This window comes from Cuculus canorus, chromosome 11 (assembly GCF_017976375.1).
Source record: "Cuculus canorus isolate bCucCan1 chromosome 11, bCucCan1.pri, whole genome shotgun sequence".
Taxonomy (NCBI): Eukaryota; Metazoa; Chordata; class Aves; order Cuculiformes; family Cuculidae; genus Cuculus; species Cuculus canorus.
Window position 1 is genome coordinate 11,787,105 of NC_071411.1, and position 16,129 is coordinate 11,803,233.

The window sequence follows — 16,129 nt, forward strand, 5'->3', positions numbered from 1 at the left end:
CATCGCTTATTGTGATGTGTTCCTATAGCAATTTATAGAAAGTTTGGACAACATTACAGTGCACGTTTGGAAGCAGTTATTGAGCTACACAATTTGTGAGTTCAGGAAAGGTACTTTGAAGAATTGTATTGCAAATGTGGTTTTGAAAGAGGAGAATCGATGGGAAAATCAGGTCATTGTACTGAAACTTGTTCTCATCTCTTTATCCTGGTGCAGTGCTCTGTCTGATGGGATATCCTGGTCTCACTGGTGGGCAAGGCAGTGGAGAATGGGATTAAACTTGTTGCAGTACTGTGGCAATCAGTTCCATACGCTGATGCAAACAGGACATCAGAAATGCAAGGGGCAAAATTTCGATGTTTATCTTGTACTGGGACACCTCTGTAGCTTTGGACCCTGCGGGCATCCCTAAATATGTGTCTTTACTCAATCACAGGATTAATTATCTGGAAAGTGTCAAATAAACACATATGCACAGCCGGCCACTGATGTGTATCTTGTACCACCAGTCAAAACTCAGGTGTGTTTGGCCATAAATAGTTGTACTGATCAGATTGAAGTAAGGGATTTGTTTTAATACTTTAGGTCAAGGTTGCTTAGACTGTAATAGGTGTTGTGGACCCTATCCAAGCGCTGCTATTGATTGTACTAGTTGTTAAATCAGGGCATACAGTGAATGCAGATTGTCGTGACCAACACATTATGTAGTACAATAGATAGAAGTTCACATTTTCAATCCCCTGACAGAGAGTTCCATATTAATCATTAGCTAGATTTATATATATATAATATATATAATATAATTTTATATATATTATTTATATATATATATAATGTATTTATGAAAAGAAATGTCATTCTATGAACTGCTCAAAAGCTAAATTTTAGTGATTTAAAAAAAAAAAAATTCTTGTTTTGGAAAACTTGCAAGCTTTAAGGGAAACCACATAGCACCAATTATAACACAGCATCCGTAGTACCCATATAGTAAAAATGATAGGACTATTAAGCCAGGCTTTATTATTTCTTCAGACATTTGCTTCCCTTAATTTGCATAGAAGTGTCTTTGGTTAAAGATTACCAATGACAAAAGTACCTTGGTGATGTTTTTTTTTTGTAGCAGTCATCATTTCTTCTAATTAGAATATATTTTATGCAACAGTATCTTTTTATTTATTCTAAGAGTACTCTTTATTTTATTGATTGCTTGTATCTTAGTGTATTCAATTAGAAAACTGTATATCCTGCTGTGTTATAACTGTTGGTAATTTAGTTGCTATGCTATGTTTTTGTTAGTGCAGGTCTAATTAGGGAATGAAGTTGTGTGGATTCTTCTATCTGGAACAACTTCGTATAGCTGGAACAAGTTATAGAGAAGCTTAAGTTTTAAATCTTAGAGGTCTTGTAATCAAATAACATTGCTATTGCAGAGCTGAGTATAGAAGTTTTTTACAGTGTTTGGGTGTGCTCTAACCTCTTCCTAGTAATTGTTGTCAATAGCTTTCATTTATAACAATAATTAAATGAACAAAAATGACTACATGCAAAGGACAAACTATGAGAAGTCAACCAGAACTAAGCAGAACACCTTGAAATTCAGGAGGTCTTACTCTGCTCATTTCACAGACCACTGTTCTTCTCTAACTTTTCTAATTCTCTTAGTAAATAGATGAGAAATTAAATTATTATATCAAAGGTCACCTTTTACTCACAGTTATCGTTCAACCTCCAAACTAACTGCATGAAGTCAAAAGTCATCTGCTCTGCTTACCTTTATGTATGGCACTATGCACCTCAACTAGTGAGAAATCACAATGGCTTTTTTTAGCCACATCAAAAAAAACCCCATAGATATGCGCTTTCCATGTGATTGATGTTGCATTATTGCTGATGTATGCCAAAGTCTCTGTCTGTCCTTCCTGTAGATCTGTTGAGCGCTGTGGAAGCGTGCAGCTGTTTCTAGGCAGGTGCCGTCATTAACACGGTGAGGTCAGGAAGCAATGGTCGCAACGCCATTGAAATTCTTGAGGGAAGTCAGTCATGATTTGTAGAGCATAATTAATTTGACAAATGCTGCCTTTCTTTCTTTTTATTTGGTATATTGTCTTTGAATAAATGGCTGGTTTCTCCCGTGTGTTTGATATTTGCAACTTCTACTTCCAAGAAGGTTCTCTGGGACTGAAAGCCCCAGTAGATGTGTGCGCTGTATAAGCCATGTGGGCCGGATACAGGGACCGGCCCCAAGGCTGTGTCACTCTTTAGAGCGTTTATCTTACTGGTAGCATTAGAGGCTTTTATTTAGTATCTGACCAGCCAAAGACTGAATGGCAATAACTGTTTCAGCCTGTGCAGCGGATGCACCTTTCACCAGTTGGGTCAGGTCATCGTGTTTTACTGCAGCATGGCATTTAGCCCCGTTCATCTCAAAGTGTGGAATATCTTTATTTAACAGGTTTGCTCATTTTGCCATGGCAGGGAAACGTGTGCTGCAGGCACTCCCTTTCCACCCACGAGCCTACCTTCCTGTGCACTGTAATCGTGTCCTGCCAGCCAAGAGAGCCGCTGCACAAATCCAGCGTAGAGGGTGGTTATACAAGAGCTGCATTGCAGCATGCTGCACCAGCTCAGCCGAGAGCATCTGCCAGCAGCACCTCAGGTAACAGCACTCCAGGCTCTCAACAGTTCATTTCCTTCACTCAGAACAGGAGCTTTCAGAAAAGGTGTTGCCCAATATAACCATTTGCAACAGGTGGTTAACACCAATGGCATTTGGTTTTTTCTTTTTAAACTCAGCTATAAATACTCTGAATTTTTAATGCGAGTGCAGAATTCTGATTTAAAGCAGCAGTGACTGGATTTGCTCTGAAAGTTTTGTAAATTCTCCAATGGGTTTCTTAGCACATCCACCACTAATGATTTTTTAAATTCTTTTTACAGTGTGTGTGGTCTATTCTTCTGGCTGGTAATGGATATTGACTACTTCCTGCACTTTTTTTGTTTATTACCTTCCAGTCATAAAATTTGTACAGACAGTTGCTTATGGTGCGACCTTTACAAGTACATCCTAGTAGTCTGCCCATTGTCCTGGAAAACTGTCTCCTGTGGAGCTCTATAGTTGTTATTTAAACTGAGCTTTTTATAGACTTGCAATGTAATCTGCATTTCCCCATACTGAATGTATTTAGGAAATGCTGTGTGCTGAGAGCAAATGGCCTTTGTTTTTGAAGCTTGAGGACCTGCTTTCTCATGCCTTGCAAAGCCAAGCAAGTTGCTGTGGTCTGTATTCTTAGCAGAGATCAGCAGATCAGGCTCTTGCTTGGGTTCTTGGGAGCAGAGTGTAACCAGCTGGTGAGGCTGTTTATAAGTCTGAACGTATTTCTCCCGTAAGCCTAAATGCCATCTACCCCCGATCAATCTTCACTAAAGGAAGTGGCAAATAGCACGAGCAGCATCTGCCTGAGCACTGTGGTGCTCCAGCCTGCAGGTAAACCCCCAGCACATAGCTGAGGGACATGCAGCTGGCCAGATGTTCATAGAGGGAGGAAAGGTGTCACCAGCTGCTGTTGAAAGTACACTCAGGTTGAGCCTTACCAACAAGCTCAGTGCCAGTTACAACTTCCGCAGTAAATGGCTTACGAGCTTCTCTCCTGAGTCATAAAACCAGTGAACACCTCATTCAGGAAAGCTCTGCCACATGGTATTTTTGCCTTAAAAAGTATTTTTTTTAAAGGCTAAAACTGAAGTTTATGAAGTTATCATGCTTAACGACTAAAACCAATTAAGTACTTGTTTAGCATAATTGTTTGCACTAAAATCTAAAATTTGTTATAAAAGAAGGTAAAAAAAGAAAGTGGAATTGAGCAAGGCAGCTTGATTATTGATATTCTGAAACATGCCTGTTTAAAGCCTTTTTCACACTGATTTTCTTGGTAATCCTCCAACTGCAGTCATAGCAATGTTTCTTAAATGTCCAGAGATACAAAACAGGGATACAAAGTGCAAAATAAACCTATAGCAGGATTGAATGTACATATTCCACCTTTCTTTTGAGAAATATGGGAAATGCAAATGAGAATGTTTAGAATGATATTGGCAAAGTAAAATAATCACAAGATACACAGAGAAAGGAATAATTTGCATGATTTTCTGTCAAGTTTTGAAGGTTATTGTGACAAATTGGAAGTGTTCATTGGACACTTGCATTGACTGGTAGGAGGTTTTGTACTGTAATGCAGATGGCACTATGAATATATGATGTTATTTCATATTGATGCTTTGACAGCTGAAGTAAAATGGTGAAGTCAGAAAAAATGTGATGAATACTTTCAGGGCCAAATTTCCACTTAGTCGAGTTTGGATTGTTGCTTCGATAGTACCATTATACCACATACTGGGCGAGAGGTTCATCGTTTCTCTGCTTTTTCACCTATCATTAAACAATTAAGGAAGGAAAATAGCATTTGGTATTAAGTGACAGTAAACTAGGGGTACAAGCAAAGGAAAAATGCTATTTTTTTTAGGCATAGCATGGATTGCTGATACTGCATTTGTTGGGCTGCATTTTTGCTGACTTGGATATCTCTCTCCAAACTAGAAACACAAACTGGAATATCCCATATCTGAGGATGGAGTTGGTGGTGAAGATGCCCACTGCCCATACACTAGAGAAACTTTTACAGTTGGTATGCTAAATATTTCTGAACAGAAATTACATTTTTTTTCCCCTGTGGCTTTTCAGCAGAAGTGCTTTTTGTTTTTCCATAATGCTCTTTCTGTGCCTTATGTAAAAGAGAAGATAACAGGTTCCTCTGTCCACAGTTAAGATGTTCTGCTGGAGGCATATTACAGATCTGAGCAGAGCTTTCTTCTCCACTAATGCTTCCTGGTTACAAAGCTTTGCTCTGCATTAGTTAAACCTCTGAGTCAGAGGAATAACGAGTGGTTCCCTATAGCATTAAAAGCCAGAGAGTACCCAGGGCAACTTGTGTGAAGCAATATCCTTTACACTAAAGCACTGAATTTGTCTTTTTCCAAACTGGTCTATCACTTTCGTACGCTATTGTCTTCAAAATGGAAGGGATTTCGCTCAGAAGTGCTCACACCTCATAAGTCTGTAATTGTCTCCTCCATTAAAGCAGTTCTTCAGCAGTCCGACTCTTTTAGTCCAACCACTTTTCACACATGGTTGTCTTGAAAATGCGATAGAGCTTCAGCTATTTGACTCCATCTGACTTGCAACCCTCGTGCTATCATCTAAGGGGACACCAGCTGAGATTATTGTGTTCGCTTTATCTGGCTAACACTGGACTTGTTTCAAAATCCCTCTGCAATCTTTTATAGCTCATGGGCCAAAGGCAGTGCTTGCTGGAAGGGTGACATCTTTTCATTTGCTTTTAGAAGGTCAGTGAGTAATTTGCACAAAATCCCCCAAACGACACTGTGGGTGTTTATGCTGCTCTTCGTCAACTGGAAACTGAGGACAGTTTAACTTTTATGTTTAATATGTAATGAAATATTGATCTAGTAGCAAGAGTCACTCCCTGGCTACTGTCCCTCAAACTTTGTATGTCTTTATAGACAAAAAAATCAGGTACAAAATATTTCACATACGGTAACAAAGCAAAATTGCCTCTAGGAAGATAATGGGTTTCTCTCTTCCTTGAGATTAAGGACATAGAGATTTAACAAAAAACAGTGCAGTAAAATTGACGTGGATTTTTTGTGTGGTTTCTGAAAGAAAGTTAGTACAGATCATATTTAAATGATCTTAAAAATAGGTTTATTTATATTTAAGACAGAAAAAAAATGAGCTGCGTTCTCTGAAGGCTCTGTGGTTGTAAAGCCCTAAAGCTGTCCTAGCCAATGATTGCTGAAGGCTTACACTTAACTTCAGCTATTTATAACGGAGAAATTATAACTGAGACACTTGGTGAATAGATCTTGAACTTTAAGGCTGGGATATTTTGTGGGCTGGCAGAAGGTTTTTCTTTGTGGTGTGCAAAGCCCATCACAGCAGCTCTCCTTAGGGCAGGATGAGCTGGAGAGCAAGTGTGGAGGGGATCACACCACATCCCTCTTCTCTTCTGCAAACTGGGTCTGACGTGACAGTGGAGTTGGCTGTACACCACCAAAATAGCACAATAACTCCAGAAGCCATTCTTGCTCTTCCTAGGCTGGATTTCAGATTTTCCCCGAATGCGGTGTGTGCCTGCGTTGCCCAGTGCCATGGGCTGTATCTTAATAATCCTAAAAAGTCTGGAAATATGCAAGTGGTTCTTTATTTCTTTGCTTCTAATAAAAAATCTGCAGCACTGCCTGGGAAGGTCAAGTTTGTTTGACATTGCCAGGATACTGGTATTCTTGGAACAACCATCTGTTCAGAGCACAGTGAAAAATTGGTTTGTGACTGCCCAAAGACACTTTAGCTCATGAATAAAATTGGAGGGGGAAAAAAAAAAAGTAGACCAGTATTTTACTGCTAACAAAAAAGAAATTGCCTTTTGGAAAAGTTGGAAAAATTACTGTTTATATCCATGACTTGATTAGGGATGGTTTGTTAGTGATCTGATTTAGGTATTATTGGCCCAAAGGAGGACATGGAAATTGAGCCCCTGGGACCATTCCTGTGTGACCAAAAAGATCTTGGTCAACAGATCAGCTGCAATGAGTTGCACAAGGGCACGGGGGAGGGAGGTCAGGGATTCACTGTGGTGAACCACGCTGACCGTCAGAGCTTGAAATGAGAAAATAAATCACCTGTGTACTCCACTCCAATGAAGGCAGAAACCAGTTTGTAGATTATTCTTCCTTTCTCTTTGCTGCATTAATACATTGTATGAAATTGTGAAAACTTTGGCAGACAATCTTTTTTCTGTTTCTGCCTTTCCTTTTTCTCCCAGGAACTTCAGTAGTTCTTCTTCTCTCTGCTTTTCTATCTTATTCTTCTTTATGGTTTTTCATGTTCTTGCCAGCTGCCTCATTTTCATCTCAGTTTCTCCTCTTCTTCCCTTAAGGCATGATCCAAAAATATGATCCAGTGACTCCTGCAGATTTTATATTTTGCTGGTTGGCCCCAAAATGTACCATGTTTTGATCACTAAGTTTTACAAGCCAAATACTTGCAGACCAGCTCCTCTTCTTTGCTAATTTGCGGCTATACTGCTGCTTAAATTAGTGAAAATACTTTTCCCTTGAATACAACGAGTGTTGATTAATGTATGTGATTTCCAGGTATGCTGTGTCTTACCTGGTGCTGCATTCCTCATCGCTGAGATACTCAATGCTGCTGTTTGGGACTGTACTTCGTGATACAGTGAGTAAAAAATCCCGGATAAAATACTGGGGTCTTTGAGTAATGATGTGGCTCAGAAGGGCTGGATATTGCTCCTGCTGCTGTGGGTACAGTGGTTGGACTGGACTCCAACGACAGCCGTGCATGGTGCTGGAAGGCTCAAAGGCTGCCTGTGACAGCCTCTTACCCGCTGGGCCACTGGGACCTGTGAGCATGATGATGTACAGCAGCGAATCACTGATATTTCCATAAGGAGGGCTGGACTGTGGCTGAGCAAGAACTTGCACGTGGGGACATTCTTACTGGTTCACGTCAAATAAGCGTCCACTGCAATAACATGAAAATAAGAGGCTTTGGGAAGACATTGTATGTGGCAGGCTGCTGAAAATGATTTTAAAAAAAAAAAAGCTTTCTGGTGTGGAAAAGTTCATTAAAAGTTATAGCTCTGAGTTCAGTCTCAGTTTAATAAGAGATAACATCTCCAGCTTCTTAAAACTTAATTTGATAGTTTATAAAAAAAATAATTAAAACCTTTTGTGGTGTCAGTCACTTTTTATTTCATACAAAGTCTGTATAAAAGAAGTACCGTTCATATCACAGAGTTTGTATTGGCCGAAAGATTTCATTTGTCCATATTGACACAACATCCACTAATCTGAAGTAAATGGGAAGGAGATGATTTTTTTTTTGTAATAGAGGATAATCTTGACCTTGAGGCTATGTAAAATGAAAATTGGTAGAAAGTTTGGAAAATTGTAGCTTTGTGTTTCTAGGACCTAATAGCAAAATGCTGCTACCTGTCTCTGGGAGACAGAGAGATAAATCAAGGATTTCTGGGTCCTTTACTCATAACAAATAGTGTATTAGTGCACTGACAGTTTCGTTGTGTTGTGTGGAGAATAATACCAAATTATATCTCTCTGTCCATGGTTTCTATGCCATGGTCACTAATTCATGTCTTCTCTTGGTCGCCGCTCGCTTGAGGGCAGGTGAGCAAAATGTAACCCAGTCTGTTCTTCAGTGTCAGTGATCTCAGCCTGAATCCTGGATGATGAAAAGCTTAACCCTGAGGGCTGTAACCCCTCTTGGCAGACTCCCATTACCTCTGATCACTGACTTTCCTAGCACAGTTTTTCTTCAGGGATAAGCAGGAGAGGAAATGCATCCTCTCATCACTTACTTTCCTGGGAGTGCAAAGCTGGAGCACCTTTTATTTGACCTAAAACTTATTGTGGCTCTTTCCAGGTCTCTGTCTCCTATTGTGACCAGAAAATGCTCAAGATAGCTTCATCGGCAGGCCATAACAATAGATTTCAGTGGGTTTTTTTAAGATTTGTCTCTGAAATGATTTTAATCAAACTTTTTTTCTGTTTCTTTTTGGACACTTTACAGTTTTCAGTAACGACCTTGAATCAAGTCCATAAGTATGTCTAACATGCCAGAAATTGATCAATCTCAAGCTTCTATTACAATTACCGCTTTGGATTTCTGTATTGCTTACCACTTTAGTGGTTTACAAGCAATTACAGGCTAAGTCTTCCAGGGCCTCTTGGATGGAGCAGGAGCATTTCCCATCCTGCTTTACAGAGTGAAACAGAGCATCAGAGAGGATCAGATCCTGGTCTGCAAGGTGCTGTACTCCAGCACCCACCTCCATGAAGTGCAGAAGGGACGATGCTCTGCTGGTAATCCAGCTTCAGCAGACTTGCCCAAGGTAGTGAAGCAACAGAGGCAGAAAAGGACAATTCGGGTTTCCTGCCTTCAGTCCTGTCCTTGAGTACAAGATAGTTTTAGTCAGGTTGATGCATTGCTGCCGACAAGCTTCTTCTGTTCTGGAATGATGCTGGTGAGGGTTAGAAGCCCTTAAGCTGGGTAGATGGAAAGACAGAAAGATGCTCAAGTCACTGCTCGTGTGAAAATAGCATCTGATGAGAGTGATTATCTATGTGTTTGGGAAGCTTCTTGCATAAGTTACAGTTAATCCCTTCCTCATGGCTTCTCAGTACTGAGCAGATTCCTTGTGGATAATGGAACCTGGTGCCATTGTATCGGTGGTCTTTCCTTTGTTATTACCTTGAGGAACTGATAATACGCACATTAAATTAAGATTTACCTGAGGATTGTGTTCAATAAAGTAGTTGGAGTCTTGCAGTGATCAGAAATAGATAATAATAATAATAATAATAGATACTTCACATACATGTTTTCATAACCATTTTTTTCGGCTTAAGTAGTTATTTGGTTTAGATACATGGAAATAAATTTTGTGAATAGTCTCCTATTATACTAAGATTCCTTTAGACCATGAGGTTTGATGTGAATGTCAGGTCCACTCTGGTTATTTTGGCTGGATGCAGGGAGGGTGGTGGTGTGGCTCTGTGTCCCCTGGCTCAGTGCATGGGGAGCTGAGTGGAACAGCCAGAGTTTTGTGTTCCCTAAGCTGCTACAGTGAAGGAATTTCAGTGGATGTTTGCTGGGCTGTGCCAAGAGCTGCTGGCTGCGTGGGATCCTGCTGCAGGTACTGAGGACAAGAACTTACTTTACCAACAGTAAATTGAACAGATTTTCAAAATGTGATGTTTCATAGCTGCACAGAGGTACGGCATTATTCTGCCTTTTCTGCTCAGAAAGTTACAATGTGCAGCACTGTAAGACTGAATAATCCAAGTACTGTTGAAAAGACATCTTATTTTTCCTCCTGGGTTGCTCAATTAATTTCTTTCAACTTTTTTATATTGTTTGATGAATGCAATTTCACAGTACTGTCAAAAGGAACGTGAGGAGGGAAAAATGAGCCACCTACATACTGTTTCTAATACAATTCTATCTCCCTTTAAAAACATAGAATTAATAAAAATAGGTGTTAGCCTATATGCTTGACAGAGAGCATTAGAGTAGTCAGGCATGTTTCTAGTCTAGTTCTGCTTGTTGGGCCCTTTTTGTAAACAAACAAACAAAAAAATGTGTAAGTTATATAAAATTCAGAGACAGGACAGGGTATCTGAAACCCCGCATTCAAACCAGAAAACCCAACCTGGTTTTGCTTGTGTTATCATCTCCTGTCCATAGAACTTTCATGCCACGTTCTCATAAAAAGAAAAACGTATGCATCTGTTAGTATTGTGAATTTGGTTTGTTTGAAGGATATTAGATATCTTCTTGAGGAAATCTAACTAATCTAGAGGACTATACAATGTTCTTTATGCAGAAGAAAGCTTTCAGGTGGAATTACATGGGCAAGTTTTCATGTCTCTCTGTTACCATGATTAAATTGAGAACCTAAATATTTGGTTTTGCTAATGCTTTCAATACTGTTAAAGTTTGGAGGCACCTTGTCATAGACTCTAGACTGACATAAAACCGGTATCCTCTGAAGTGTAAGCAGTTATGAAAGGAAAAATTTAAAATCTGTTTTAAAGATGAAACACATAGCTTCCTTAGTTAGAGTTAGAGGGTCGAGGCAAGCCGGAGTTGGTGGCCATGGGGTTTTGCACACAGAAGCTCACTGCCCTAACATGCTGCTGTGCATTAAGATGCAAGAATAGGCTGGTAGAAATTACTATGATTAGGAAGATTGTTGGGCTGGGGACCCCAATTTAGAGCTTTTAGGGAACTCAAGTACACATGACTTATTCAGCTGCTGGTTGCGCACAGCTAATATACTTGACTTACATGTAACTGCTGCTTCCAGCCTGACTTGCTGTGGCATTTCCCCCCCTCACAATACTGAGAGAATAATTTACAGATGAAGGTTGTCTTTTTCTCACATTCATATTTGCCATTTCAAAAATCTTTGCTGAATAATTTATCAAAATAAGCTTTTTTTCTTTCGTTCTTTTCTGAGGAGGCCGTAGGAAGTTTCTGCTGCCTAATTGGTGGTTCCCAGAATCAACTTTCTCCTGTGAAAACACACCATTTTAAAGTATCTCTTTCGTGAATATTTGCTGTAACTTGAGTGAATTACTTCTTAAAACTTTCTGTTCTGATGAATGTTTCTACCAAGAAAGTTGCCTTTTCGATATTTGTGGAAAACACACTAAAGACAAGGACACAAATGAAGTCTCCTAATTTGCAAAAGTATTTCAGTATTCATTACTGAATTCTAATATTCAGTAATGAATATTCATTCTTTCTAATATTCATCCACTTTCTACTCACGTGAATGCAGCGTGTCTGTTTTAAGGTGGAATACATCTGTGTGGTTTGGTTTATTGTCAGAAACATTAATGTTCGAAAAAACTGGTGCAAGATTTGACCAGCAGAAATCCTACTGCCTGACTGAGGCCTTAAAGAAACTCACAAATTACAGAGGCCTGCTTTCTCCCCTGGGTGTGTGGCACAAATAATCCATATTGTGGTCAAATATACTCAGTTTGTGACTATCAGAAAGGTGACCCCATCGCTGCCGTAGGGGGTGAGCTGGAGCTGTAGGGGATGCATTTGGAAATGTAGCTCCTTTGCTGAATCACTTCTCATCACACTGCACTCGGCAGACTCATATCCTGAGATCTTTAAAGGAAGGTGAGGATGAAAGCACTCTGGACCCAGTCAGAAAGAAATTAATTTCCGATTTGAAACCAGTGCTGCTGAAAAGCATTCTTTTCTCTGCTCGGCATGCGGCATCCAGCACTTTTCTACATTCATCTGGTGCCTGTCGACAACTCTTCAAATTGTCTTATGGGGAAATCTCCTCCTACATGTTATTTGAACATTTTTTTTCTTCCCCTAACCCGATAAATTATGTTGCCAACAAAGATTACTTCTTTTCAAGGCTGGCAAACACTGTTTCTTACCTGATGGTTTATTGAGAGTACAATAGGAAAATAGATGATAACATATTAAAAAAGCACGATGAAATAAAGACAGAAGAGAGTTTTTTTATTTCCCACCTAGCAGTTGTAGACAGAGGAAGTTCTTACTCTGATTATCTGGAAGGTGTAGTTTTTCTTAGTGGACGGAGCGATTAAGTACTTAGCTGAAAAGCCCGAGTGTCACAGGCAGTTGGCTTCCCAAGGTCACTCTCACTGGAACATGGAGGAAGGTCTCCACTGTAATCTTGTGAGTGGTGTGGGCTTTCCCTTTTCGTGGAATGGTGGAGGAGATGACTTCTGCCCACCTGATGGAGGTGGCATGGCTGGAAACTCGACACCACAGACGTAGTAATTTTTACGTGCCATGTGGTTGGTTTATGTGAAAGTGAAGTCTTCCCATTTGTCTTCTCTTTGAAGGCACAGATGTTCTTACTTCCAAAATGTCCTCACCACTCTGTGCTGTGCTTTCAGATTGTGTGACCTACAGTGAGGCTAAATAATACCTTGCTGCCTCTGCTGATTGTTTTGGTGCAGTAGCTGTAGGAGCTGCTGAATAAGAGCTGCTTTGGTAGGTAAAGGTGTATTTTGCATACCCAAAATCCCTTCAGATCCTCTTTAGATCTAAGCTTACTTCTAGTTTTGTTTTTTGAAAAGAATGAGAATTGCATTGATCAAACAATCCATGTATTTGTAATATTTATTTAATAACTACTTTCTTGTAGGTGCTGTAGACCTTCAAGATACCAAGCAAAGTCAAGAGAAATAAAGTATCCCATTGCATGGAATTTCAAACCCAACTGGGAATACAACCAAAGCTATTTTGCTCAAACCAATAGAAACTTTTAAAATTAGCTCAGTTTACTCCATTTCTTCTACATCTAGGGCTGTGTCTGGTGGCAGTGTGATAAAATGCACTTATTTTAACTGGTTCAAAATCAGCAGTATTGAAAGTAAACCAACTTTTCTGCATTCTTTGTCTTCTACGCAGAATTTCTTAATTACTTAAATAGCCCTTATTTGCTATCGATGGAGGGAGTATTCAGAGATACCTAATGGGATCTTTTTCTGGAGATGTCATATACGCTCCCCCCAAATAACTTGTTTTCAACAGCAGATAATTCATCCACTTTTTCGAAGTGTGATCTCAATACCTTGTTTTATGTTTTACTCATTTATGTCAAAAATCCCTTAGTCTATGGCTCTACTTGCTTATTCATATATTCATTGAACTGTATCGGGAAATGTTTTGTTGAAGAAATTATTTTATTTCTCAGTATAATTGCGCCTTAGTACCTATACACTGAGGGACAGAGAGAGGGGGAAGTTACTTGTCACGTTTATTAACTCATCTCTACGTCCACATAAAACACCCTGAAAAATCGGATTTCCAAAACCTTCCAAAGAGCTGAGAACTTCTCCCACAGAGTCTGCGCAGTCGAAGATGTAACCAACATGTTGACAACTGAAAATCTTGGCCAGATGATCACCATGAGAGGACAGGGTATTCTGACTGCAAACATGGACTAGAGAATATACTTCTTACCGTGTTACACAGTTTGAGAGAAAAGAGGCACAGTGCTGTAGCTCTTAGCTTAGCTCTGTGTGAGTAATATAAATATATAAATATTTTCTGGTTTTCATGTTGGATCCTTAGTGGGGGAGCCAGGATGGAGGAGAACAGCTGCACATCCCTACGCTGAACTGACCTTTGACAAATCATCACGTTTACATTGGACTCCATCCTGATTTGAAATTTCAAGGGAGAGCAATCAGTCCTGACAGGAGATCTCCACAGAACTTTTAGATTGTATTTATTCTCCCTCTCTTTTACTTCAATGACCTAAATGTTTGTATAATTCAAAAATTGATTTCGGCAAAGAAAAATATGGACCAGATACTATATTTTCTTTGCTATGTAGCCCATAACTAACAAAGTGGCAATTTCTTTGTCTAAGAAATATGCTGTCTGTGGTGTCAAGAGGAACATGGCACTCTGCATCATTTTTCAGCATTAATACTTTCATTTATTTTAAAATCGTTTGCAGAGCAGCCGTCACCTGGTGTATAGACTGTGCACCACTAAATCAGATCTAATAAATGTCTGTAAGAGTATTTGGAATTACTGTACCATCCAAACCCCATACTGTCACTGTAAGGCAAAAGAAGAAACATATGCTATCAAAATTTTTCTTACAGCAGGCAGTGCATTTGCCCATGTGCTGTTTGTGTGGAACTTTAAAAATTTAAATTTAAGGTACCTGGTATTCTGCATAGCAGTGAAGCGTGTTCTTAAGTCTTATTGAAATATAGAAGAAAATGGAGATTACAAGTTCTTCATGAGAGGCCGGAACAGAACCCATTAAGGTATTGCAAGTCATGCAATTCAGTGGCCCTCAAAGTATAATTTGATTGTAATTCAGGAGGTTACTAAAAGGAAATCCATACTAGGCTGTAAGATAAGCAAAAGTACGAAGTGTATTTACTATGAGCAGTTAAATGTGAGGTGTGAGAGTTCCTTATCTCTTTTGTCTTCAGTTTATCACCACTGAAGGAGTAATATCTAGTTTGCAAGAGAATATTGGATTAAGCTTTCCAGAGGTCTTGTGGGAGCTATTTCCATTTCACTCTCATCTGGATTAACCCAACTCCTTCAGGCTATCCTAACGGGCTATCTCCAAATCCTTAAAGGAGAAGGTCTTGGTGCATGGGAGGGTGGGAAGGAGGGACAGCGCATTGTTTCTTTGTGGAGGAATTTGTGTTGGACTTCCGTGAAGGAATTAGATGACCTGTAAATTGTACCTGAGTGCAGGACTTCTCATATTGTGGATCTTTGTTTTTCAGATTCATTTTTGCTGTGCAAGCTTATTGATTTGTGTTATGTGTCTCTTACAGGGTTTTATCATTATTTCTTGGAAGAAATCTGGGTGCTCTCATATCTTCCAAGGTTATTCCTCACTGCCCTTGTCTACAGCTCGTTACTTCAACTCAGTTTATGCATGTGAAATAGCAAATGAAATATTGGAGCAGACTTGAGGTGGTTGAGTTTATGTGCTATGATACTGATTTTTTATTTTTTTTATGTTGTCTCTTCATTACTGTGTACAGCTTTGGAATAAGCCCTTTCTAAAATACACCTAAATGAAAGGTAGATGCAATAAGTGTTACACAGAGCAATGTTCCCTTGGCTGCAGACAAGCATATGAGAATGTCTAGTGTGCTGAAAGCATGGTCTGTCCAAGGTGAAAGTACAGGGAACAACATTGGGAGAGACAGTGCAGACAGCTGCCACGTACATGCAAGAGACTGACACTGCTAAACAAAAATTGCTCAGAGATAAATAAGAGCACCGTGTTTGGTGTTTCCATTTAACTTAATTTTCATTGTGTGAATCCTTAACTTCTCCCTTAACTTTCATTGTAGGAATTAAAGAGTAAAAACAAAAGAGGATTCTGCCAGTCTCTATCTGCAGAATCCTACCTGGCTCACTGTGTGACTTGGAAGTAGCCTCAGGTTTTCTGTATTTTATTTCTGTGTGAGAAGGAATTCTGCATCAGCAGAGCACCAGGTGCACTTGGTCCTGCTTCAGGGCAAGGAAAGGATGCCACTGCTTCCGGTATGGTGAAATCCAGTCTCCGTCAGTGCCTCCATTCTCCTTGCATTACATTAATTTTAGTAGAAATGATGCAGCCTGGCACCAAGGTGGTTCTCAATCATAAGCATTACTTTCGGCAGGGTAGGTTATGCAAGCAAAGGCTGATTATACAGAGAAGATGATTATGTGCCTCATAAGTATTTACTGTCCGGATATTCCATTTTTTTCTTAGCCTTTTTCAGATATATCATAATTTGCTTCACATGCGTGTGTGTGAAAAAGAGAATGTACTTACAGAATATTATGTTTTACTATTCCAGTGATGCCTTAACTTAGAAGAAATGATCACAAAGACACTCGTCACTTTCCAGCTAATACCATGCTGTTTGCAAATGGAACAGGAGAAAACCTCTGCATCTCAGAGGCTCTGACAGG

The 16,129-nt window shown here is 39.5% G+C and overlaps 1 long non-coding RNA gene across 1 annotated transcript in view; it reads left to right on the plus strand.

Moving 5' to 3' along the window:
- Positions 1-16,129, plus strand: part of LOC128853287 (uncharacterized) — a 48,826-nt gene extending 32,697 nt beyond the window's left edge. The window contains exon 3 of the long non-coding RNA XR_008451727.1: positions 16,015-16,129. This is a non-coding gene — a long non-coding RNA (uncharacterized LOC128853287). The remainder of the gene's footprint in view (positions 1-16,014) is intronic.